Source organism: Tiliqua scincoides, chromosome 4 (genome assembly GCF_035046505.1).
Source record: "Tiliqua scincoides isolate rTilSci1 chromosome 4, rTilSci1.hap2, whole genome shotgun sequence".
Lineage (NCBI taxonomy): Eukaryota > Metazoa > Chordata > Lepidosauria > Squamata > Scincidae > Tiliqua > Tiliqua scincoides.
Window position 1 is genome coordinate 38903310 of NC_089824.1, and position 25354 is coordinate 38928663.

At 41.5% G+C, this 25354-nt stretch overlaps 1 protein-coding gene across 3 annotated transcripts in view; it reads right to left on the bottom strand.

Annotated features, from left to right (window-relative positions):
• The window catches only part of SULF1 (sulfatase 1), a 112860-nt gene that overhangs the window by 58678 nt on the left and 28828 nt on the right, over nucleotides 1-25354 (bottom strand). The gene's annotated exons all lie outside the window — the stretch shown is intronic.

Genomic DNA, 25354 nt, shown 5'->3' on the forward strand with positions numbered 1-25354 from the left:
AATTCAGGTCCAATATGGCAAAGGCTCTTAGGTCTAGGTTTACTTAATTAGCAGTAAGTCCTATTGAACCCAGTGGGATTTATATGTATATTATTTTTACTTAAATAATAGCAAGGTACTCCGCAATCTGAAGTTATCATTTTAAAATAAAATGGACATTCTTCCACTACAATGCTTTTACTTTTTCCTACCCAAGTTTTAGCACCAGCTGTGTTTCATATTTGGTCTTTAACTGGCTCCAGGAGATACTTTAGCTTTGTTTACAGCACAAGTTTTTACTTATTCACATACACACACTCACACAAAGAGAGAGAGAGATTTTGACAGAATAAATTAGTTGTTCTGCTGAAATGGTATTTTAAACCTCTTTAGAATAAAACCTCTAACAGGGTGAGCAAGCTTTAACCTCTCAGCTTTCCTTACGTTAAAAAAAAAAGCCTTTTGTGCAGAACACTGAAAATCCTTTCCTCTGGCAGTATTGAAAGAGAGAAGTCAATTAAAACTTGCTCTACTTATTTACTGAATTTAACTGAGCACATGGTCTCATTGTTGGCAAGACTAAGATTTTCCTAAGAAATCACCAAAGTTTATTTGCTATTCTCACTTTCAAAAGTGTGAGCCTACTTCTACAAACCTTTAAAAAGAATGAGTGCCTATTTGCACCTGCCAACAGCAAAGCTCTTTTAGGTAAACTCACCTGTGCTTCTTCTGAATCAGAAAGGATAGCACAGCTGTCAGTTGTAATCAGCACTGTAACATTTGCTGCTACTCTCTTTCTATTTTGCAACTTAACAGAGAGCTCATATTAAGTGACAGTTCAGATGATCTTACCCAACACTCTCTGAAAGCCCATATACCTATTCCTCATCAATCAGCAGTGGGACAGAGCACATCATTTATAATGCACAGCAACTCTAAGCAAGTCCTTGTCCCCAATTCTCCATTTCCAGATTCGGCTCACTGAGCTTATGAGAACCCATTTCTCAGCGCTTGTCAGTCAAACAGCCTTCCTATTGTAAGCCCTAATGCAACCTCAGGAGGGGTCTCCAAGCTGTGGCAGGCTTAAACCCACAACAGAAAGTGATCGATTGGCCTTGTGACACAAAAGGTTAGCCACTTGCACTTCAGCATTTTTTACTCTGTTAATGGAAAACATGCAATGATGCCAACTTAAAATTTAGAGCTTAAACAGCTGTATCTTTTTTTTTTTAAGTGGGTCATAGACCAAATTACAGGAGGTTCATTTCTTGGGAAAGTGCTTTGAAAAGGACTTGACAGCAACTTTAATGAGAATGGAACACGACTCATCAGACAATCTATACTCCCACACCTGAGACTTCATATTTAGACATGCAACATTAACTAAGAGGAGATAAATCAGAACTAATTAAATGGAATCATAACAGAGAAAAAGGGGGGTAGGTCCCATCACTCATCTACAAAATACAACAGAGGAGGGGCTGCAATTCCTGGAAGAGAAACTTGATGTGGACCACCAGGATCACAGACAAATTTTAAGACACAAAGATTCTGCATTTTTTTCCACCCACCCACTGCTTTATGCCTCATAATATATCCTAGCATATTTTCCTGCCCCTCACTCTTCAGGCGATAGCTGCACCAGGAAATCTCAAAGACATTTTAAAACAAAAACCCAAGAGTCTGTAAGCAAAGAAATCTCAGCTCCATTGTCTGTGCACAAACATTCCAACCTTTGATTGACACTGTGGCAATCTAAACGCAGAATGCCAGAGGAATCAGCATTTTAAGTTAAATGCCATTGCCCCAACTACATGACATTCAGATAAGAAGACTGGAAGCCAGCAATTAGTCGGAGTTGACTTTTCTTTTTACTTCTTAAGACATCTTTGGTTTACAGCCATTTGCTCTAGAATAGATCATGTAACATAGATGACAGTCGAGAACACAATTATTGATCAAATAAGTATTTTCTGTCAGAAGCAGTCTCACCACCACCACCTGGAAGGAAAAAAAAAAGCTAAACAGAAATTTCTTCCAGGGCTTCTCTTTAAACAAACCCCTTACTCGGAAGTCAGAAAAAAGGGCATGTGGATGATTGGGCATTTCCTGAAAAGCGTTTCAGGGAAGAAGAAAAAGTGATTCTAAATACAAATACACTGGCACCACATACACTGGCACCACCACAGTTGAACAATCTCTTCCCAGTACGAATGGCTACTTAAGGCATTCCTAATTAAGGGATTAGGAATTTTCTGCACCAGGGTATTTACTGTGCTAAAAAAGTGATTTTGAAACAGTTCAGACAATTTAGCATCTCTCTTATTGAGGGAGTTTTAGCAGGACAGAATACCTCATCTGGAGAGGAACTGAATCTTCCTAGCACTCAGTTAAATGTGAAATTCCTTTTCCTGCTAGCACAGCCACTGTAATTGTGAGTACAGTGGTTCCCTCTTATCCACAGCCTTGGCATCTGTAGATCTCAATATCCATGGATGCTGAGCCCGCAGCCGGAGGACCTTGGAGGACCTCTCAGATGCAACCATAAGTGCTTTCCAGTCACATCTGGGAGGCTTCTGAAGAGGCCAGGAGGCCACCTAGCCAAGTGTGATCTCTAGAGGGCTAGGCAGGGCCACTAGGTAAGAAATTGCAACAGTGAGCAGGCAACATGCAGATTTCATTATCTGCAGAATTCGGTGTCCACAGAGGTTCCTGAAACAGTTCCCCCACGAATATCAAGGGCCCATTGTGCTGTGATTTGCAGGTCACAGGCCCCTAAGGGATGGTGATGCAATTGGTGATCAGATACAGATTCTTTTCCCACAGCCTTACCCATCCTTTCTGAAATCTTTCTACTCTAGAAAGATTCCATGCATAAGTTATGTCTTGTTAAGCTGGAGGCACACCAAGGCAGCTTCCCTTCCAGAAGATAGGCAAAAAAACAAAACTTCACATCTAGGCTAATGGGTTCTGAGCTGTCTGTGATGGATCAGGAGAGGGATGTTGGAATGCTAGCAGACACTCGACGAAAGTGTCGACTCAATGCCGAGCAGCAGTGAAGAAAGCAAATTCTATGCTTGGAATCATTAGAAAAGATATTGAGAATATAATGGCTAATATTATAATGCCATTGTACAAATCAATGGTAAGGCCCCACCTAGAGTATTGCGTCCACTTCTGGTTGCCACATCTCAAAAAGGATATAGTGGAAATGGAAAAGGTGCAGAAGAGAGCGAGCAAAATGATTCCTGGGCTGGGGCACCTCCCTTATGAGGAAAGACTACAGTGTTTGGGGCTCTTCAGTCTAGAAAAGAGGTGCCTGAAGGGGAACACGATTGAGACATACAAAATTATGCAGGGGATGGACAGAGTGGATAGTGAGATGCTCTTTACATTCTCACATAACACCAGAACCAGGGGACAGCCGCTAAAACTGAGTGTTAGGAGAGTTAGGACAGACAAAAGAAAATATTTCTTTACTCAGCATGTAGTTAGTGTGTGGAACTCCTTGCCACAGGAGGAGGTGATGGCATAGATGCCTAGATGCCTTTAAAAGGAGCTGTGGGCAAATTTCTGGAGGAAAAGTCCACTGTGGGTTACAAGCCATTATGTGCAACCTCTGGATTGTAGGTTACCTCAGAATGCCAGATGCAAGGAATAGCACCAGGATGCTGGTCTCTTGTTGACTTGTGTGCTCCCTGAGGCATTTGGTGGGACACTGAGAGATACAGGAAGCTGAACTCAGTGGGCCTATAGCATGATCCAGTGGGGCTGTTCTTATGTTCTTAAGGTACTGTATAGCTACTATGAGGACAGAGAGATTTTTGTTGGGACCACAGCACAAAGGGAAAGAGATAAACCATCTCTCCCCATCTCATTGGGGTCCCTCCAGCTGCTATTACACCACATGGAAGGGCAAACAATATGCTTAAAGTCACACCTACTTTGGCCCATGCTGCATTTTTTAAATTAAAAAACACAATACGGAATGCTTACACATATTCACTACACAGGTAATTGGCCCTGGTAGTTAACAGAAGTTAATCCTGTTCACCTCATTTCTGAAGAGCCCCTCAGAAACTACCATTATTTACACCAGTGGTCTCCAACAATTCTAGCTAGTCTCTATTGAGACTTTTTCAAAATTCTTTCTTATAAGGTCTCCCTCTGTCAAGCAGCAAAAGATCTGTGCCTCCCCCAAGGGAAAAGAGAGGCAAAACAATGACAATTCGACCCAAGCATGAGGCTAAGCTAATTAATGGAAATGGAATGGAGAACAATGTGCTTTCAAGCTGCCAAGAAAGAATTCAAACCGAAATCCTGGCCCGCCCTCCCAAAAAGAGGGAATGAATTTTGTATTGGTCCCAAGCACATCAATCAAAGCAGTAATTAAGAGGCAAACTGCTGATTACAACATTGAGAGAGGGCGGAGTAGGGATCAGGAGCCTCAGACTTCTGACATAATCAACTCAAACCCTGGGGTTGAGGTGGATCAAAAGAGGTCTCTCCTAGCAACCACTTCTATCATGCTTTGAGAATCTAGGCTGCATCTTGTCCCATGGGAGTTTGGAGGTCTCCTCTGCCTTCAAAATGGCTAATTGTTTCAATTTCATTTATTTGAAGAAAAATCAAAATTGAGTTTCAACGCGTAAATTCCCTTCTCTTGTTGAGGGGAACAATGTGCTGGATCTCAAAGCCCAGGAGGCAGGCAACTGCTTTAAAGATAAGGAGATGGAACTTCAGCTTCCTATGGTGTACTCACTTATTTCCTGTTTCATTGACACTTCTGATCAAAACATTGCTTCATTCTCACCTCCCTGCCATGCATAGGACTGAACATCTGCAGTGCTGAGGGGACAGGATTATACTTGCTGATCCAAGCCCCCACCCTAATAAGTACATGGCAGACAGCAAGAATAGAGCTCTAGGCACACACAATCATCTATGCAATTGGGAATCCAGCCCAATCACAGTTCATAATTGCACAGCTATATGCATAGAGAGCCCCCAGCTGCATTCCCTCCTCTATGCGTTCAGGCACTGCATGGAAGGAAGCTGAGAAAAGGGTTACTGAAGCAGCACAAAAGGCAACACAATCTATCTACCAGAAGTAAAAGTGAATGAGCATGTCACAAACACAGCCACCATCTTGGAATGTTCACACGAAGGGACCAGCCTCTAGGTGGGAAATTCTTAGCCTCTCATTGTTCTTGAAGTTTGCCCTTCTGCAGTAAAGGCCAATTGGTCAAGAGTTGGCAATTTTAGCTAAAGAAAACAGATGAGGGAAATAGGAAAGGACAAATATATTTGGTCTATATTCCTTCTAACAAGTATTGCTATAAAGCTTAAACTCATTTCACTGAATTCTCACCCGTTTGAATAAAACCATTAAAAAAAATTTCACACTTAGCCCCTGTTTTCCCTTATTATTATAACCTTGGTGGGAGGGAAGTGAAGAGTGGGAGAGGAATAGGGCACAGTGAGATTTTGGTTTTTTATGAACTTTTTTCAATGAACATTTTCTAAGCTACCTTGGGCATTTGCTTTGGTGAGGGAAAGGTGGAATAAATTCTTTAAATAATAAATTCTTATCTCTGCTTAAATTCTCCCTGCACCCCACTTCTTGGTAACACCATCAGGTAGGATGCAGTTGGATGTAATGGGGGGTAATCCTATACTGTAACTAAAAGTGAGAATTATAATCACATTTGTTACAGAGTGTGTGTCCTGTTCAGTACTTATTTTACTTAATTTTGAGACTGCTTTTCCAAGACACCCAAGCAGTTCGCAAAACACTGATGAGAACAATCATAAACAAATCAAAAACAAAAGAATAACTGCAAAGTTAGGAAGACTTTGCCACATAAAAACAGATTTAGCTTCTTCCTAAAAACCTGAATTGCAGAACCCATATGGGTCTCTTTGGAAAGGGTGTTACAATAGCAGGGCTACCAATGAAGTCACCTAGGCTTCCATGACTGCCAACTAGATCTCTGTCCAAGGCATAGCAGAGAACAAGGTCTCTGATGAAGATCTCAGGGACTGGGCAGGCTGATATGAGAGCATGTAGTCCTTCAGGTACCTGAAGTAGCAATCTCACTTTAGACAAACCTTACAATGGGTCCAGACTGTAAATGAACAAGTTTCATTTTAAAAGCCTTTATTTCAAGATTAGACCTCACACAGTCTGACTATTCCAGCAACTCAGTCCACCGACATGCTATGTCCCTTTTGCAAGGGTGTCTTTATTTCCAAGTGACCTTTCAAAAACCAGTCACTCTTACACAGCCTGGCCTCTAACTCCTGAAGGAAATGAAGCAAAGAAGAATCCCAGCAAAAACGGAGGGCTTTATAAGGGAGACAAGAAGGTACTGTAGTGTTTGTGTTGGCTTTTTTGCACCAGTCTTCAGGTGTCCTCAGAGACATTGCAATTTGTCTTGAGAAACTGTCAAAAGTAGAAAAATTAAAGAAAGCCCTTTTTCTTCATACACGGCAAGAAAACGTAAGGCATTGTGAAGCATCCAGGAATCAGGAGGATACTATAAGTCGCTTTTCTTCCCTACAGTAAATGAAAACACACAAGTACCACTGAAAAATATGTTATGTGGAAAATAAATACTTTTTGGTATAGGCATGTACATGTCAGTAGCTCTCCTATGGCATCCAAGCAGATGAATTTTGAAGCATTCAGCCAAGAACTACCCCTTTTCCATCTTCAAGAAATTGGCTTTGAAGCAAAGAAGTTGATTTCAACACACTGACTTGCAAGTAAATGTATCCAACTCTAAAAGCCAAATAAATTCATTTTTGTTACAGAAAAATGTCAAGAGAGTTCGGCCTGCTCCATTTCATGATCTGTTGCAGTCTGCCCCCATCCTGAAAAGGCAGCATCTCACTCAAGAGGCAGAAACACGTGGACATGCTTGGTCTAGGTCAGGGGTATCCAAAGTTTTTAGCAGGAAGGCCACATCATCTCTCTGACACTGTGTTGGGGGCCAGGGGAAAAAATTAATTTACATTTAAAATTTGAATAAATTTACATAAGTTTACATAAATGAATATATTAAAGATGAACTTAAATGAATGAATGAAGGTCTTGCAATAGTTCAAGGCCTATAAAAGGCCTTGCAAAAAGCAAGGCTGGCCTTTCCTTTGCTGCTGCTACTGCATCACAGATGTGAAATAGCAAGCAGTGGAGGAGGTCAGCTCATGACAGCTCATGCGAGAGGTCAAACAGTCACCCTCACACTGAGAGCAGTTGCGTCAGGCCAGTGTGGGCTCCAACAAATCTCCGGAAGGCCAGAGGCTCATTTTAGACTAGGGGCTCCCTGAGGGCCTCATTGAGAGGCCTTGAGGGCTGGGGTTTGGGCAACCCTGGTCTAGGTCAATGATGCCTGATCCCCTAAGCAGGAGGTGAGTGTTCCAGAAATGTTGCCCTATAACATCATTGTAACCTCTAGAAGCTTGATCAGGGAAGATCCATCCTGTCACCAGCTAAAGAATTTGGCAGGCACATCTCCCAAAACACTATCATGTGGTGTATCTCGTAGAAACATCTGGAACACTTTGCATAACAATGCATGTCAAAATTGGAAACTGGCTACATGGTGCCTCCTGTATTTTGGCCTAGAAAGGCAACTCCCCAAATGACTTTGCTTTGGAAGCACCACTGCCAACCCAGAAATTCTACACTGGTTAATCCATAAGGGAAGATCACAGAGAAATGTGTGCTTTATTACCATCTGTTGATATGGGTAACTCCAAGCACGTACTTCAAAAGACCCTCATACAAGTGATCAAAACATTCACATGGGTTGCAACCCCAACATAAGAGAACAAAAATTCCACATGGAGCAAAGTAAGGGAATTTTTGTACATTGGCATAGCTGCATTGGCTATGGAAAGTTGGACAGGATTGGACTGTCAGTCAGAGCAGATTCAAGCAACCTAATACAGGCATTCCACCATATCCACAGTCCCCGTAACTGCAGCTTCATTTACCTGTGGTTCTCAAATCCTCCAGTGGCACTAATGTCTCTCTTTGCTTACACACCCTGTGCAAAAAGCGGCATTTTCTCCCTTTTGCTTTGGGATAGAAAGCAAACAGCGAGAACCTAAACTCATACACTGCATAGCTGCAATTGCTATAGGGAGCAATTGTAAGAATGCGGGCAGAAAGTGAATTTCTTGTTGGCTTTCTCACAATCACCCCCTGTAGCAAACTGAGTTTATGTAGTGTATGAGACTAGGTCATTGGTGTCCAAAGCGGAGACCACTGCGCCACTGGTATAGGCATCCCCAGCATGGACGGAGCTTGCCGTTCCGCCCAGGGGCTGTCTTTTTGCACTGCAGATTGCCCCCAACCTTCATGCTGGCCGGCTGCTTCTGGGGTCTGCCACCCCAGGAAGCTTTGCACCCGGATTTCCAGGCACACGCAGCTGGCCGACATGAAGATTGGGAGCGATCTGCAGCCAAAATGGAAGCCCCTAGGTGGAACAGTATGCTCCGTTTACCTGGGGAAAGGATAGTGGCGGGCGTTGGATCCGGCGCACTGCTTGGCATCTGCTGGTCTAGGTTCTCGCTGTTTGCTTCCTATACCAAAGTGAAAGGGAGAAAATGCTGTCTTTTGCACAGGGTTTGCAAGCAAAGAGAAGCGAGTTATTAGGGGGGATTTGAGTAGGGTTTGCTATTTTCCATGGTTTCAGGTAACCATGGTAACAGCAGGAACTTATCCCCTGCAGATATGGGAGGAAGCCTGTACGTGCAATTGTAGTCCACTGTGACATCACAAGATAATGCATAATCCTGAATTTCAAAAGTACAGCCATGCTCTCAGGTAGAATGCGCAAGAGGGGAACTGGTTCCTTTAATCTGAAGTCTGCTTCACATATCACAAGAAGGAATATAAAAAGATTTGGAGCGCATGTGCCTTTTGATTTCTACTGCTCCTCTGAATGCAAAAAAGGCAGCATCTTTCATGCAAGGAAACCACCTGACCTCAGCCCACACATCTCCCAAGTTCTCTTTTCACAGATTGGCAATTGCAGAAAGCAGATGTGCAAGAACTTTTCAGTGCTTCTATAAGTGTGCCAAATGGCCCTAAATCTTTAACCCCGCTTGTTATAGGGGTATCCAAACCTTTTGGTAGGAGGCCACATCATCTCTCTGACACTGTGTCGGCAGCTGGGAAAAAAGAATTTATGTTTCAAATTTGAATAAATTTACATAAAAGAGTATATTAGAGATGGAACTTATATGAATGAATGAAGGTCTCACAATGGCGCAAGGTCTATAAAAGGCCTTGGGCAAAGCAAGACCGGCCTTTTCTTTGCTGCCACTGCTGCTTCACAGGCATGAAACAGCAAGCAGTGGAGGGAGCCCTTGGCCCGTGCAAGAGGTCAAATAGTCGGCTCACGCACTGAGAGTAGTCGCATCAGGCCAGCACAGGCTCCAGCAAGTCTCCGAGAGGTAGAGGCTCATTGAAGACTGGGGGCTCTCCATGGGCCAAACTGGGGGTCCCTAAGGGCCATAAATGGCCCCTGGGCTGGGTTTTGGACACTCCTGGACTACAGCAAACCATCATAATCATATGTAGATCATAGGATTTTATGGTAATATACCAAAATTAGAGTTGAAACTGCCTTCAAAGCAAATTAAAAAACATGCTGCTTATGGGTGAGAATTTTGACTTGTTATGCTGGATTGTGTCTAATGGGTAAAATATCGATTTTGCCAAGTTTTCACATAGGCAATGGTCACTTTGCCCAGGTTAAACAGTCTAGTAGTCATTTATTTGTGACCTTCTGTGGGTGACGGTGACTGTTTCAGACATTCTCAAACAGGCTGCCAATTCTTTTAAGTGAAGTTCTCCAGATCCTTCATCACCTTTGCAGCTAAAGAAAGATTAGCAAGCCTTGAACTTGTCAATTAGTACAATGGTAATTTAGAAAGCCATAAAAATGTCAGCTTGACCAAAGCTTAAAGTGAAAGGAAACGACTGACAGGTATTTAGATGTCCTTTCCTGTCAAATTTTATGGCTGATGACCTGCCTTCGGAGGTCAGTCTATCTGAATCATTCATTTCCATTCTAACACAAGACTAGTGAGAATTTCACAAAGATCTGGTCACTACATTTTTTATCTTTTGTAGTATTGATCCTTTAAGGCTAAAATACTCACTTTATAATTATTAGGATCAAGTGATCAATCATCTGTATTTTAACCAATCAACTAAATTTAGCAAGTTAGATGACCCAGATAGGGATCACGTTAAGATACAGGTTGAGCACCCCTGATCCAGAATTCCAAAACATGAAACTTTTTTGAGTACCAACATGACTTCTTTTTTTTTACTTTTTTGCCTAAGGCTGTATTTCTCAAACTGTGGGTCGGGACCCACTAAGTGGGTCCCCATTCATTTTAATCTTTTATTTTAATATACTAGACCTGATGTTACCATATGTGACTGCACTGGAGGAAATGTCACAGACCTGTACTCTTAACAAGCTAACTATGTAAATTCTTCTAGCAATGATAGTCAATGGAACTTACTCCTGGTTAAGTCTGGGCAGGATGGCAGCCTAGGATTGTTAAAAATTTTCCTGCATGATGATGTCACTTCCAGTCATGAAATCACTTCCGGTGGGTTCTGGTATTAAATGTGTAAGAACCACCGGCCTAAAGAAACAGAATCACAACTGTGTTTCATGCACAAATCTTGTTTCATGAACAAAAGTACTAAAAATATTGTATAAAATTACCTTCAGGCTATAAGGGATATATGAATTTTATTTTTAGAATTGGGCCTCATTCCTAAGATCTCATTAGGTATATGAAAGTATTCCAAAATATGGAAAAAATCAGATAACCAAAATGCTTCTGATCCCAAGCACTTCACTTCAATCACTTCAGTAATGTTTGACATGTACAGAACAAAAGAGGCACGATAGCTTACAATGGCATACATAATATGGCACTCTTCAGTTTTTCCTTTGGGAACAAAAATAACCTAATATGCAAGAAATGTGGATTTAACTCACATCTCCACTGATTTATGGATGGAAGCCAATTTGAAGTTTCCTAAATCTTTGACTAATGTACAGATTAAAGTCTAATAATTATCATATCCAGTTAAGTGTGTATAAAAAGGATTTTGAAATTCCTTGTACTGAATAGATAACTGATGGAAGACCCTTAGTGACTTACACATTCTAAAGATTTTGGACAAATGTGGGGGGAGGCTGAAGGAAAATCTAATTTTCTTGCTCAGCTCACATGCATAGTTTTCACTGATTTAAAAAAAATGCATCAAGGAGAATTGAAACTCCATGTTATTTGAACAGGTGCACTCTTAGGGAGTTGGGCTAGCAATTAGCAACCCAGAAAGCAGATGATTACATAATAATCACATTTTTTTCTACTGAAATTTTGGACATATCAAAGGCCAAGTTCAGTGTTTTGTTTTTGAAACACATTGCAGTTTTGCTCAGCCAGAAAAGAAACACTAATATGTCAGAGTTGTCTTAGAACACCTGAAAAAAAAACAGAATGAAAAAGCAACAACACTTTTCCAATCTTGCACTTGCATTGTATCTTTAGAAAGCAAGCATAAAACCTACTTAAGGTTGACAGGAATAACTGGGTAAAATTGCAGTTCAATTTCCTGTGGGATATCTAGCTCCTTGCCGTGGAAAATGCATTTATAGTACAGCAAATCAAGGAACAGCAGGATATACTGCCTCTTCTTAAAGGTTAATCCATTAATCTTGGTTGTAAAGCACTGGATTTATACCAAACACAAAAAAATCTAGGCCTAGCATTTATCTGTCTGATCTACAACATATTAACCAGTCAATCAGAATTATTTGTTCACTTCCAAAATATAATCTGCCTGCAATTATGATGTTTAACCCATGCCTGGGGATACATTAATATACCCACCATCTATAATTTAGTTTGACTGCAGGCACAGAGATTTGTAACCTCATAATAAGTACATCGTAATTTCACAAACAACTACAAACAGAGAATTGCCACAAACTCTTCTGAAAATAAAAATTCCTGCGCAGACATGAATGTGTTTTGATCCACCACAAGAATAGGATACATGCTCAAGAGCATCCTTACAAGGCAAAAACGTTAAAGCTGTTTTCCCTCAGCAGCCAAGATGTTTGACACACTTTCTATAAACTTTGGGCTGGTTCAGAACATTTTGCTTGCATACTCAGCCCAAGCTATTCTCAGGACACATTCACATGAACAAATGGAAGTATCAACATGTAGAGCATGAAGGTGCTGGGCCTGGATACATCAAACAATCCCATGATTCACAGCTGTACTTTTGCTTGTAACTGTTCACCTGGAATTTCCTGTAAATATATCTATGGTGTGCAGGGTTCATGCATTACTTTGTCCTGGGGCATGCACACCAATGAACAAATTAGAACTGCCTATTTGGCACTACAGGTGCAGCCTTTTTATCTGCGGATTTGGGACCCATGGATTCAACTCACTGCGGGTTCCAAACCCATGGTGGAGGGCCAGCCTGAGCTCCTAGATGTGACCAAAAGTGTTCTCCACATGTGTCCGAAAGCCTTTTCCAGTCTGGAGGGGTCCAGGAACGGATCCCCCATGGATACCAAAGTCCAATTGCATATATAAACACTCCTTGAGAATCCAGCCGTAAGCACAGCAGTAAGTCCAGAACAAAAAACATTTCATTGTGTATATAGCACACATAGTAATATAGACCAACATTTCATATTAAACAGGGTCATAGTTAAAATTGGAAAACTACAGCATTGGCAAATGGTATGAAAGGTGACATGAAAATTATGAGTGGGTTCAGAACCACAAACAATTTTATGTCACAATTAGTCAGAAGTGGTGTTGCACTTCTCCTTTGTCTCTCTCCTGTAACAGGTTTTTAAAAAAAATACATTTGTAAAGCGCTACACATATAATATGCTTCTCATTATAGTAACTGTGATGCAAGTGAATGTTATTTTCTCAATATTGTAGCCCGGGGAGGGGGGAGGCATTGAGAGGAAGTTGCTTGTCCAAGGTCACCTAAGAGTTCGTGAGAGAGGTGAGATTCAAATCAGGGATCTGAATTTCAGATTTCACTACTGCACAACACCTCTTCTTTCTTTTACACTCTTACCCAGTGTGGCAGGTGATTCCAGCTGCCTATGAGTTTTTGCCTCTTTTCTTTCCTTTGGTTGTGTGGGCAGCCTCTTTATAGTTATTTCATTAGCTTTATTTTTTTTAAAAAAATGCTGATAAATCCCTTAGGGCAGTGGTTCTCACACATTTAGCACTGGGACCCACTTATTAGAATGAGAATCTGTCAGGACCCACTGGAAGTCATGTCATGACTGGAAGTAACATCATCAAGCAGGAAAATTTTTAACAATCCTATACTGCAATCCTACCCACACTTACCCAGGAGTAAGTCCCATTTACTATCATTGTTAAAAGAATATACATAGTAGCTTGTTAAAAGTACAGATCTGTAACATTCCCAAAAATGCAGCACATACCATGATAGCATCAAGCCTAAAATATTAAAAATAAAAGATGGGGACCCACCTGAAATTGGCTCGCAACCCACCTAATGGGTCCCAACCCACAGTTTGAGAAACACTGCCTTAGAAAGAGATGTTGTTGAAAGTTATTCTATTTTTTTAAACTTTTATTAAAAGGGTAAGAATGTTCTACAATTTCTAAACACTCTTGTCAAAATCTCACTGAGAAATCAAATCTATACAGAGTCACACATCAGAGCAAATAAATGCTCAATGGTTATGTTGGGAAGAAAAATGATCCTCTGTAGCAGTTAGCTACAAATCTATCAAAAGTTAAATATATATCTAGCTTTAGATTTGGACTAACCCTATGCCACAAGAAACAATCCAAGACAAGCTATGTATATAATGTCTTTCAGCAGAAAAGGAGAGCTTCTACAAACAACTGTGGCCTGTGCTTTTAACACTCTCTCAACTTTGTTTTGTCACTGTCTAATTTGCTTTGTTTTGAAGCATCATATTTCAACTCACTTAGAATTGCACTTGTCACACAAAGGGATGTTGATATAATTAAGCCAGAAGACGAAACTCACAAGTAAAACCAACCATTCATGAAAGCTAGTCACCAGAGGCCATTTCAAACAATGCATATTTCAGGGTAATCTAAAGTAATCCCTTCTCTCCGCTGATTTGGTTTCCAGGCAATCTTAAGCACATGTGTGCAGCAAACAGGAGGCTTATTAAAACCTGATGTTATATTGGAGATTATAAGGCAGCGGGCTCATGATTGAGTTCAGCTTCTAAGACTCTTCAAAGCAAAATATGGGTTATAGATATGCTTATTAAACGAAGACCTGTCATGATACCCCCACCAAAATTTGCCAGCTCATTAGGAAAATTAGCTGAGTATTCCGTCTTTGAACTTCTTGAAAAGTTTATCATAACCCGATTTTAGCAGCGACAAGGAAATATGTGACAAAACTTTCCAGATCTTTTTCAGCCATAAACAATGACCCTTGTGTTTACAGGAATTTAGGCTATTGTAACATTCTCTTTATAAAGCATACATCTTTCCTGTTCTTCTGCTGTGCTCAGCAGTGTAAAGCAATGACTATTAAAACTCTGTAGAATTACCTACCTAGGATTTAGTGAGGCGGTAAAAACAGTCAGGATATCAAAGCGTCACAGTTTTTATATTTATACAGAATTTTAGAAATTGTGGAAGAAATTATAAAGATGGCCTGAGAAGATTTTATAGACTTTTAAAAATCATAAGCATTTTATGAAGATTCTCTTTTAAAAATCAAATTAGTTCATTTTTTCACTCCAATGGACTTCATTCCCACTGTGCTGAATTTCATTATAAAGTTTTACAGTACAAACTTGATGGACAAATAAAAATAATGTATAATTTATAAACCATGTGAGATAAAATAGAATCCAAGGAATGTGGGTCACAATTTACATTATTTTAAACATCTGTAATGGATCTTATGTAACACCCAAGGCAAGTTTTCATCTTATCGCATTAGGAGGGACTTTCACAATTTGCCTTGTAACTATCGCACATGTGTCCCGAAATAGTGATTTTCTAAATTTTTCAGGATGTGCTGTTGCAGTTTCACTACACAAGGGACTATTCATAAAAATTGCATGGAGTACACAGTGGGAATGGATTCATGTCATGGCAGCTCTCTCACCTAAAAAAAAAATGGGAGTGAAAATTGGTCCCAAGAGGGAAATGATTGCTCCCTCATCCCTGATTGGTTGGCTCTAAAAAGTCAACACAGATACGCCTCTCCTCCTCATCGGTTTCTGGAGATCTCAGAAGGTCACTGCCAATATCCTAGGCTTGGAAAGTCAAGGACTGTATACTTGCAATATTGAAACTATCTTCTACCACTTGGAGATCCAGAGAGGGTAATGCTAAATTTCAAGATACTTTAAAGACATTTTAAGAATTGGATTCTCCCCTTTTAAAAGCTGAAATGTAAATTCATATTTGAATTATTTGCATATGTATGCTAATATTTCAAGATATTGATCACTAACTTCCAAATCTCCAATTCTGCCACACCTGTCACTTGCCGTTAAATTTATATATGAAACTGATGTAGATATTTGAAAGAATTATGGACAGGCACAGAAAGACATAAGTAATAAGATTTAGGTGATAAGTAGTTGCCTTGGGCCAGCCCACAACCCGTGTGTTTCTTTTAAAGATTGGGAGAAAGGAATATACCAAGTCCAAGTCAAGTGCAGAGATTTTTTTTTTATTCCCAGTGTGCAAAGTAAATAGGCATAAAGTACACAAATAAAATAGACAAAGTAAATTGAAACTTACAGATTTTGAGAAATGGCATGGGGGCATGCAGAAGGTTGAGGGTCGAGCCAATGTTGGGAGGTTATATTGGGGGTGTGGAGTGCTAACTGGCCAAGTCATTCACTAATGGAGGAGCACTCCTGGGCTGTTGCTGAAGTTCATAGCTGGTGGTAATCAGGCTGGGAGAGAAATACTTTCTCCACTAATGATCACTGCAGAGGCTGCATAATTGGGGTGGCAGAAGATAGGCCTAGTCTTTGTGTAATCTTGTGTCCAAGTTCTTGCTGTGGAGGGCAAGTGCTGGCCTTGATCGTTACAGTAGTCATGCCAGACAACACCCTATTTTTAGTATAGGGACATGATCATGCTGTCAATGTTTGGAACTTGGTAACAGTAGTCACCATAGTTATAAGAGAGCCAGGGTGTTGTAGTGGTTTGGGAGGTAGACTTAGACCTGGATGATCCAGGTTCAAATCCCCCCTCAGCCACAAAGCTTCCAGGGTGACCTTGGGCCAGTCACTTTCTCTCAGCCTCACCTACCTCACAAGGTTGTTGTGAGGACAAGAAAGAGGGGAAGAGCAGCTGTGTAAACCGCCCTAAGCTCTTTGGGAGACGGGCGGTATAAAAATGTGAAAAAAATAAAATAATAAAAAGATAGAAGACTCACTTTTTAAAAGCTGAAGCCATTAAAACAGTTTGGCCATTTACATAAAATAAAAGAGGATATCTAGAGAAAATGTCTGATGATCACAACAAAGGCTTTCCCTACTCTTTCTTGCAGGAGTTGCTAAACTCACGAAGCCTGTGGGCACTTCTGAAATTCGCAGAAGGAATGGTGAGCTCCTCTGCAAAATGGTCACTAAGGGGGTGGAGGCCATTCACAAATTATGTGATGTACATTACTTATGCACTGCACACAAGTTTTGATCAAAGTTAAACAAGCAGCATATTTAGCAGAGGAGGAAAAGACGGGGCTATTTAGTTATTGGTCATGATGCCTAAATAGAAACTCCACTGCAGAGGCAGTGGTGTAGCTAGCTGGGGGTGGGGGGCGGTCCGCCCTGGGTACCACCCTTGGGGGGTGACATCACAAATGCCCTAACATCACTAACATCGTGAAGGTTACAAGTAACCCCATCATGTTATATATTGTTGGATGAGGAAGTTCCAGCAGAATGCAATGCAAGAAACCAGATTGAAATATCTCCTTTCCATCAAAAGTTATGGCCAAAAAAACGGAATCAAAAAAATGCATGGAACTCTATGGAAAATGAAACAGCCATATCACATGTTTACTCGTGAGTAGGCAAACATGCCATAGTTTGTCGGAAAGGGCAGGCTGAGAGGAATCCAATGACACTGGATTGGTTCCTATCCAATGAAAGCAGCCCCCAAAAAACACCCATGAATGAAGTCCCTCCCACCACACAGACGAATGTATTCAGCCCTATGGAAAGTGAAAGTAAGCCACACAGTCGCGTTTACTCGCAAGTAAGCAAATGTGCCTTGGTTCCTGGTCAAGTCAGGCAAAGGGGAGCTCAACAAATGCTCCAGAAGGCAGCTCCCCCAAAGGATAAACCAGAGGCTTGAGCTGGTAAGGTGGACACTGGGGAGGGCTGAAAATCTCACTGATTTTTGTGTGTGTGTGTGTGTGTGGGGGTGTTATTGCAGGCAGGCTACAGAGAAAATTCACTTGGTGAAACAGGGTTGGCTTCCCTTTATCTGTTTTTCTTTAATTTAATTCTTTATAATTATTTTATTTTGCTTGATGATGTCACTTCTAGCCATGACATCACTTCGCGTGGGTCGTGCACAGATTGTCATTCTAAAAAGTGGGTCCCAGTGTTAAAAGTTTGAGAACCACTGCCTTAATTTAGGCCAATGAGACATCTGGGGGGGGTGACACCCTAGTAACCAAAATTCTGGAAATTGTGGCTTTTGGGAATAATTCCATCATGTTATATACCATTTGATGCAGAATTTCATCCATTGGTTGTGGGGAAATATCTACTGCATTTATTTTCTGGCCATTATTATTATTAATTTCACGTCATGACTATTACTATCTCTCTCTCACCTACCTCACAGGGTTGTTGTGAGGACAAAATAAGGGAAGGAACCATGTACACCACCCTGAGCTGCTTAGAGGAAGGGTGGTATAAAAAGTTAATTAATTATGTCGTATGGGGTGACAAAAATTTATGGGTCCTGGGTGTCAAATGACCCAGCTACACCTCTGTGCAGAGGCAGTATACCCATGAATAGAATGAGGGAGGGCTGCTGACTGGTAACACTGTTGATCAAAGTTAAATATGTATGTATCCTTTAATATAAGTGCATAGTTTTGTACACAGGGGTGGAATTTTCAGAAATACCTCTTGTCAATTTCCACTGACCATTTTATAAGAACTGTCTAAATCTCCACATAATTGGTATAGAAGGTTGTAATCCTAAGCAAACCCCATGTGGGATAAAGCCCCCTCTGAAAAATCTAGGACTTACTTCCAAGTAAACATACTTAGGATTACACTATAAGATGTTTGAAATTAAAAATTGGTATGTCTTCAGGAAGACACACATTTGTGAAACCATTTAGACAATCACTTGAGAACAGAGACCCCATTCTTCAAAATCTCTCATGCACCCAGTCATAATAATTAGATGTATTATTAAGCATGTCCAAGGCTTTTTAGAAAATGTTTTAGGGAGAAAAGTTAAGCAAGAACTTTAATCAAATACGCTGAAATATACTGAGCTTTAATCTGTATTAAATCAACCACGGTAGGTAGGCAAGTATTAGATTTTTTTTCACTAACATATGCACTGTACATTTTCTTAGTTTAGAAATACATTCCACATAATTAAACCCTGTGTCATCAAATGAAATCTTTGCATACATTAGGGATGTGGACACCCCTCCCAAAAAATTCACTTAGGGAAAAGAGATGTTCCAATATCCTATTCCATAAGTGATTTTAACTTGAGGAACAATAGTCAGTTGTGTTCCCTTGTTTGGTAAACACTTTCTTTCTTGTTGTCCATACAATAGTGTTTTTATCCCACCCTTCCCAGTCAGCACCCAATCAGTAAACACCCAAAGCAGCTTGCAGTCCATTTAAAGTCATTTCTGCCCAATGTTGCATATATGCAACAGGGACCAAATGTGTACACCTGTGAGTCGGACAAAAATCGGTTAAGCAGAAGGCTAGATTAAAAAAATACAAAACGCAGTAGTCCCCAATTTTAAAAAGATTATAGCTGCTTAGTGAATATAGATAGTCGTCCTCCCCCCAAAAAACCTGTACTTAACTAGAATTAATACACACACCCCTACCTCAAAAGAAACTAAGCCCCAAACACAACCTTAAAAAAGTGGATTTTCAGCTGGCATCAGAATGACAGAACACAGAGAGAGAGAGAGAGAGAGAGAGAGCCATCCTGATAATCACTGATAGGAAGTTCCAAAATTCAAAATGACACTACAAAGGCAGACTTCTCCCTTTTCACCACTAGCCAAACTTACACTGGTGGTGAAATGCAGAGGAGAGGCTGTCCAGCACACTTCAAGGGATGGGCAATTTCACATGGGAGATATAGAACTTTAGGATATGTTGGCCCTAAGATGCCTAGGGCTGTAAATGGTAATGATCAGCACCTTGAACTACACCCAAAAACAAACCAGCAGCCAGTGTAATTGATGCAACAGTAGAGTGACATGAACATATTGCTTGGCACCAGTCAGAATCATGTAGCAGTGGTGTTGTTCATACAGTAGTCACAAATCAAATGTCACTCCCAGCTTTATTCATCCTCACAATATTCCACTTCCCGCCCATCACCAAAACAATATTCCCATTATCTTATTACACTATTATAAAAGGTGTTTTTTTTAAACACACACACACCACTTACCATTTTATGGACATAACAGTCCATCAAATGCTTGGGAGGAGACTTCTAGTGACCTGTAATTGACCTGCTACAATGAAACCAAGAATGCTGTCTCCACAATACTTATGGTCCAGTGCCAGAAGAAATAGCAGCATTCCAGAATCTGCATACCAGAATAATCATACCAGGTGAAAAAACAGCTTGTCCATTATTTAAAATGCCCCCTAAGATACAGCTGATAAATACAGGTACCTTAAAACCAGATACCTTACCTTACATCTGGGACCCAATTCTGCTAGAATGTGGACAAAATAGTCACCTGCAAGTGCTGCCCATTCCAAAGAGATGGAAGCTGTTTCAACGTGAGCAGTTTGTCATTGATTGCAACTATTTAATCCCAAGACTCTGAGGCAGGAAACGAATAGTTAGGTTGAAAGTTATGCCACACCAGCGTAAACTGGTTTTGCCATTGTGTTACTAGCACACATATTTGGAGTTGCATAATTTTATTACTTGGGGATCATACACCAACTATAGCCCTTTTTATGCGCTTGCTTCCCTGTGAAGATGAATGCATAGTTGGGGGGGATGGACAGTGATGGCACACCAGTACAGCCTGCCATTGCACTAAAACACTCCTGAAGTCCCACTCAAATATACAGTATGTGTGTATACACAGGTAAGCACTGTAGTTACTTCAGAAAAAGGCTTGCTTATGACAAGGGGGGGGGGCGTTCTGGGAACCACATTGGTGCAGACACTCCCTCACTGCTCCCTTCAATTATTAGTTTGGATTGAACCTAGAACCTTCTGCACAAAATGCACGTGCTCTACTTGTCTCTGGTCCTCCCCCTTGTGATATTTATTCACTACAGCATAAAACATCAGTACTGGAGGTGTTGTCTACAAAATATGTTCTATTCTGCATATAAGAAACCCTAAGCAGGGATGGCAAAAGTCAAGAGCTCACACCTATTAGAGGGCTCATTTTGCCAGCTGATTCCTGAACCTTCAGTACCAGTACACCTGGTGCACAATCCAAGAGGAGACAGGGCACCACAGGGCTTTGCCCCAGGACCACAAGCATCCAGGCACTGGCACTGCTTCTATTAAATGGATTAGAAGACTGGTTTAGAAGACACAAGGAAAACTCCTTTCCCCAGCAGATATTTTTCAGGGTTTCAAGTAACATTCTTGTCTACATATACTATAAAATGGATACAGAAAGAAAGAGAAATATTGCGTGATTTATATACAAACAAGAAATGAGGCACTTTTTGGATATGTACCATTGTCTGAATCATGATCGAAATTTCTACAGTAACACTGTACTTGGGTAGAAAAAGCGTAAGAGTTGCACTTTTTTTCTGGTTCAGTCTCTCAGACCCCCCACCTCCCCAATAAAGAATCTTGAGTATCAGAAATGGCAAAAACCTCTGCTGAAATGCCATAACCCATCAGGACAGCAAGTACTGACTTGAACAGGATAACTATTGGACAACTTTTATATCTTTTCCTACCTATGCTCAGCTCATTGAAGTTCTAACTAAGACTTGGGGCACAATCCTAACCCACTTTCCAACACCACCATAAGGGCAATGCAGCTCCTAGGTAAGGAAACAAACATTCCCTTACTTTGAGGAGGACTCAGAGAGTGCCCCCCAACTGCAGGATGCAGTCCACGTTCCATTGGCACAGCTATGTCAATGCTGGAAAGTGGGTTAGGATTTAGGCCTTACAGTATTACATGTTCCTAGTAACATTTATTTCTGCAAGAAATACATTCCCCATGACATGCCAAGAAAGCTCACATATGCCATGCCAAGGGTAGTCATGGCTCTTTGCTTCCTTCAAATTCATTTACTTTATTTCTCTTAAATTCATTACACAGATTGGCTAATACGCTGCAAGAACGTTTTCATTCACATAGTAACATTTGCACTATTGCAGACTTTCTAAAACTATATATTTTATGAAATGACCATGAACTTGGGATCTAAGAGAAACCAAGCATCTTGCCAATTGGCAATCTAGGGTATTTACTTTTATGCTCTATGAACTATTTTAATGTGAGTGATGATAGAACAATGTGGACTGTGGCATGCTACACTGCTTGCCAATTATGCATGACATCAGTTGTAGCAAGTACAGCACACTGACCTCCAAAGAACTGTAGAATTAGTACAATTGCATTTGCATATCAGATTGCTGAAGCTGCATTTGGTTCTATTACTACCCTGGCTTTTTGTTTGCAAGGCTTCTAAAGGGAAAAAGTCATCATGGATAAAAGGACTCTTCAGGGCTCCAAAACAGGACTCGGTTGGTTGGCACAGAAAAGCTCTACCAGCATTTCCCACCTGTCAAGTCACTGATACAGAACAGATGCATGCAAAAGCTAAAGGCAGTGGACAAGAAGAAGGCTGATTTGGTGAGTAGTTATAGGATGCTTTTTGCCCAACACATGTTTTCAGAAAACTTTTTGAATGTGGCACATGGATGAGGAACAGCCATTTTAATTCAAACAATAATCCGATCATTTGAATGCCATGAGAATGTCTTAAGACACATGCATTTTCTCCTGCTTGCATTATGTACTCACTATTCTATTTTAGAGCATTATCAGCACTGTTTCTTCTTTACCACAGAGAAGTGCACCATCTGACCCATTGTCCTCCTGGACTGTGGTTTCTTCATGCTCGAAAATGGTCAGTGCAATATTTCCACAAGTTGAAAAGATTAACGTTTCAACATCCATAATGCAAATCAGTGAGGTGCCATTGCACAGACGTAATTGATTATGACCTCCATATATAGATCTACAAATGCCTTCGAATACCGGTTATACCAGGGGTGTCAAACTCGTTTCATGCAGAAGGCCGAAGTTAGCATTAATGGTGCCTGCTGGGGGCCAGAAGTGATATCATTAAGCAGAAAGTGACATAATTAAGCAGATGATGGCCAGAAATAAGCACTTTTTTCTACTGAGAAACTCATTGGCTGTAAGTGACAGAAGAGAAAATGTGCAAATCTTGTTCATATTTTTAAGATATGAGAGATCCCTATTATCAGACTGGAAGAGCCCAATTATAACAGGGGCCAGATGTATTGCTTCTGGGGGCCAAAGTAAGCCCAAGGGCCTTATGTTTAACATCCCTGGGTTATACTGTGCCCATTTCCTTACATATATACTGTCCTCCAGCTGGTCAAGTCAAATGCCCTGCCTGCATGAAAGAAAGAAAAGAGGGGTCTTACATGAGAGGGGTCCTTAGGTGCACATAGAAACAGCTACGTTTGCAAACAAGCGATTAAATATGGTTTAATTCAGGTATCAGAATACTCTGAGTCTTTGGGAAGGCGCTTGGCATGCAGTTGTATGTTCTCTGCTGCCCTGAGCAGCTGCTGTGCATTGCTGGAGAGGAGCTGCAAACGCTGGCTGGCGGAGGGCATGCTTGTGGGGGAAGGACGAGGAGGATCTCTGGCAAGGCTGGACAGCACGTTGTACACATGTAGAATCCCTTTTCACCTGCCCTTAGCATGTGAAAACGGGTGCAGATATGTATCTCTGCCAGGTCTCATTCAAGTCAATGGAGCTTACTCCCACGAAAGTGCCTAGGATTGCAGCCTAAGACCCCAATCCTATGCATGTCTACTCATAAGTCCACTTTAGTGAACGGGGCTTACTGTGGATAGGATGGCAGCCTCAGAGTCAAAGCCCTACTGTCTACTCAGAAGTCAGTCCCAGTAGAGGCAGTGGGGCTTCCTCCCAGGAAAGTGTGGACAGGACTGCAGCCTCAGAGCCCCTCCTGTGCCTGTCTACTCAGGCTGCAAGGCTATGACACTTTCCCAGGAGTAAGCCCCATTGAACACAATGGAACTTACTTCTGAGTAGACATGCATAGGCTTGGGCTCTCAGGCTGCAAGGCTAAGCACCCTTTCCCAGGAGTAAGCCCCATTGAGCACAATGAGACTTACTTCTGAGTAGACATGCCTAGGCTTGTGCTGCAGATTGGCACAGGGGCTGCACCAGCCAGCTTCCTTCCCCCCCTCCTCCACCAAGCCAGTACCTGGGTGTTCTGTGGGTGCCTCAGCCTGTCTCCCTGGCTGGCTGGCTGTCCGTCCATCCTCCTCCTCGGCGTCAGTGTGTGTCCCCCGTGCCCTCCACCGGCTTAGAAGCTGCATGGGGAAGCAGAGCGTGGGGGGAGGGGAGGCGGGCTGGGCTCAGGCAAGAGCTTGGAGATGGGGCAGGAGGGGGTTGTTGTGCGGCCAGGCACCCGCCCACCCTGCACCCCCCAGCATCCACCCAGCGAATGCCTCTGTTTTGCTCCCCCCCTCCTGGAATGCCTCCAAAGGGGAGGGGCCCCTGCAAAAAGGTGCCGGAACGCCGTTCCCCCGCGTTCCATTAGAAAAAAGCCCTGGTTAAATGTTTCTATGCATATGAACAATGCTAAACACACTATTGTACATCACTATCACTAGTCAGAAGACATTGACAAAAAGTGTATGTTGCAGAACCTCACTGTAATGTTTCTAAAGCCCTCTCCAGTCCAAGGGCATAATGAGCCTATAGAATTTGTTGCCACAAGATGTGGTGGTGGCCACTAGTCTGGATGGCTTTAAAAGGGGACTGGACAGATTCACGGAAGACAGGTCAATCAATGGCTACTAGTCATAATGCTACACATTGTTTCAAGGGTTTAATGGCAGGCTACCAGTTGCAGGGGAGCAATGGCAGGAGAGAAGTACAGATAATCCTGAGTTATGGGCATTCAATTTAAGGATGTCTCAACTATTGCTATGCTGATACAGTCAGTCTGGCCTTGTGCTTTCATGCCTGCACAATAGTGCTGCTCCAGCTTCTATCTGTTCCAATTTCCAGACAAATGTCTGGAATGGAAACTAGACATAAGCCAGGGACTACATGTACATCTTTCCCTGATGCTTGTAGGCTTCCTTATGGTAGCTTGTGGGCTACTGTGAGAGACAGGATGCTGAACTAGATGGGTCCTTGGCTTGGTCCAGCAGAGCTTTTCTTTACATTCACACATTATGAAAGACTATAGGTCCTACTGACAGGCTCACAGTCATAAAGCAAAGGACCTAAACCACCCAAAGCCTGTAATGCTCCATCGCTGCCCTCGTCCTCCCTATCCGTTATGATTCTTTGTAATGTATTTACAGAAAGTCTACAGAATCCTGTCATTGTCCCCTTCAGCTCTAAGAAACTTAAAACTCTTCCAACATTAATCATTTGTTATGGATGCTACTTTTGAAATGGATCCTACTTAAAACTTGGACAGCTAGTGGTTTTATAAATATAAAAATACCTTATTTGCATCACTCACAAGAGCTTTCTGAAGTCAGCCATTTTTATGTGATGCTTGGCAATAAGACATTTAATGCCACCTGCTTCCTTCCCCTAACAAAAGCACATCACACCAGCAAATTCACAGCCTTCCTCAATAAGAAGTGTGTTTTAACAACTGAAAGTCCGTGGCGGTGTTCTATCTGCTTATGAACTCTACTGCTAAGGCAATAAGGAGGGCAGCTTCTTAGATGTGAAATTGCTTTCCTTTGTCCCTTATTGCTGATGTAGTAAAAATAATTGTAGGATTAGGAAGGAAGCAATCTAGCTGTC